This window comes from Equus quagga, chromosome 3 (assembly GCF_021613505.1).
Source record: "Equus quagga isolate Etosha38 chromosome 3, UCLA_HA_Equagga_1.0, whole genome shotgun sequence".
NCBI lineage: Eukaryota > Metazoa > Chordata > Mammalia > Perissodactyla > Equidae > Equus > Equus quagga.
The window spans coordinates 125,346,721-125,349,514 of record NC_060269.1 but is presented as its reverse complement, the minus strand read 5'-3'; positions in this window follow the sequence as shown (position 1 = coordinate 125,349,514).

Genomic DNA, 2,794 nt, shown 5'->3' with positions numbered 1-2,794 from the left:
ACCAATCATACTCTCACTGTGCTCGAGTATGACCTCATCTTACTAACCACAACTGCAACTACTCTATTTCCAAATAAGGCCACATTCTGATGTAGCAGGGGTTGAACAATCTTTTGAGGAACACAAATCAGTCCATAACAATATACGTATATCTAAAAACGTATACTGAAGTGCACAGTTCTAACTCAAAATGAAATGAGCCATGTAAGCAATACTCAGATCAAGAAACAGAACATGACCAGCCCCCAAAGTCTTCTCATGCTCCCTTCCCATGACTTGCCCCTGCCATCACCCATAATCACTATCCTGCCCAACAAAATGGATTCATTTTTTCTTTTAGTCATAATTCATATACCATAAAATTCCTCTTTTAGAGTATAAAATTCAGTCATTTTTATATGTTCACAAAGTTGTGTAACCATCACCACTATCTAATTGCAGAACATTTTCATTACCTCAAAAGAAAACCCATAGCCATTAGTATCATTCCCATTACCTCCTGGTTATCCCAACCCCTGATAACCACTAATCTACTTTCTGTCTCCACTGATTTGCCTCTTCTGGACATTCATTTCATATCAATGCAATCATACAATACGTGCCTGGCTTCTTTCACGTTGTATGATGTTTTCAAGGTTCCACCATGTTGTAGCATGTATCAGTACTACATTCCTTTTTATGACCAAATAATACTCTATTGCATGCATGTACCACATTTTGTTTATCCATTCTTCAGTTGACGGACATTTGAGTTATTTCCATTTTTTAGCTATTATGAATAATGCCACTATGAACATCCTTGTATAAGCTTTGCGTGGATATATGTTTTCAATTCTCTTGGGTATGTGCTTATGGGTTTTTGTACACTCATCGTCCTGCACAGTTCAAGGCCTATGGTAGGTAAATGATTGATTGCAAGTTAGAAGCAACCCTAGCCTCTGAAAAGGCCAGCCTCTCCTACATCAGGGAATAATTTGGACGCTTGAGAGAATTATAGCTCTCCTGTGTTTGCTGCACATTGTCTCTTTACATTCATCCTTCCAGAGAGTTAATAATCATCTGCCTTTTCCACATCAGTGTTCGTGCAGGAAGCAGCACGCTGCTCATGTGCTCAGAAAACGTCATCTGGAGTCACAATGAAAGGGCATGCACTTAAAATAACAAAATGAAGTATTTTGGAAACTGTTGATTTTGAAAAAAACCCAGCAGGAAACAAAGCATATACCTCTCATCTTCCACCGGTGAGGACATCAAAGAAGTACAGTGTTCCCCTGGGCTCTGCTCTGTACACCTCACAACAATGATGTGGACAGAGTAATAGATGTGTGCTTCCAACTCTCTCTTTCTCTTTACTTTTTATAATGTTTCAAAAGAGTGGCTCCTTAGATGGATAGATGGATAGATAGACAGGCAGATAGATAGACTGATAGATTCTTTTGAATGGACATATAGTACACAAGATATAAAGAATAACAAAATGAATACATGTGTATCTACCAACTCAGCTTAAGAAACAGAATATTACCAAACCCACTGAAGTATTCCCCCAATGCATCCACCTCCCTGAATTTTGCAATAAGAATTTTCGTCATTTGACTGCATTTGTATGCATCGCTAAACAATACATTTAGTTTTGTACCTCTTTAACTTCATATGAATAGTATCCTATTGCCTGTATTCTTCTGCCACTTGCTTTTTTCACTCAACATCATGTTTGTAAGATTAATCCATATTGATACATTTTGCTTTGCTTTATTCACCTCCACTAATCCACTTTATGTAAATACTACAAATTATTTGTCCCTTATAATGTCAGGCCCTTGGATTGTTTGCATTTTTTGCTATTACAAACAATGTTGCTATGAACATTCTTATACATATCTCCAGAATATGCGTTTTTCTAAGCTGCACATGCATTCACACATACACCCAGGGATGGACTGCTGGGCCATGAGGTATTTTTATCTTTATAAGATAAGGGTAAATTATTTTCCAAAGTGGTTGTACCAAGTCCGTACCACGACTGTGTTAGGAGTTCCCATTGCATTATATCCTCACTAACTCTTGGCACTGTCACCTTCTTAGTTTGCCAGTATGATGGGTATAAAATAGTACCGGTATCAGTTAGCCATTGCTACATACTAACCACCCCAAAACTTAGTGTCTTAAAGCAATAGCCATTTATAATTTCTCACTGGTCAAGTGTAGGTTGGTGGTTCTGCTGATCTGGGCCAGGCTCTACTGATCTCTCCTGGGCTTGCTCATGGCCTGCAGACAGCTGTCAGATCATCAGTGGGTTGGCTGGTCTAGGACGGCCTCATGATTCAGCTCTGTTCCATGGGTCTCTCATCCTCCAGTAGGACAGTCCAGGTTTGTCCTCATGGCTAAGACAGAGGAGCAAGAGAAAGCGCAGAACACTCAAATGCTTGTACAAGCTCTGCTTGCAATGTTTGCTGGTGTCAGGTTGGACATGATCAAGTCCAGAATCAGTGAGGGAGGGCACTACCAAAGAGAGTGAACACAGGGAGGCGTGAAATCTTGGGGCCATTGGGTACGCTCAACCCTCCTAAGGGATTTCAATTAGTATTTTCTTGATTAGTATTGAGGTTAAATATCTTTTCATATGTTTATTGACCATTTGTATTTCCTCTTCTGAAATGCCTCTTTGTGTCTTTTGTCCATTTTTATATGAAATTTTGTCATTTTTTATTCATTCAGAAGAGGTTATTATTACTATTATTATTAATCTAATGTTAACCCTTTGTCAGGTATATATGTGTCTCAATTATCTTCC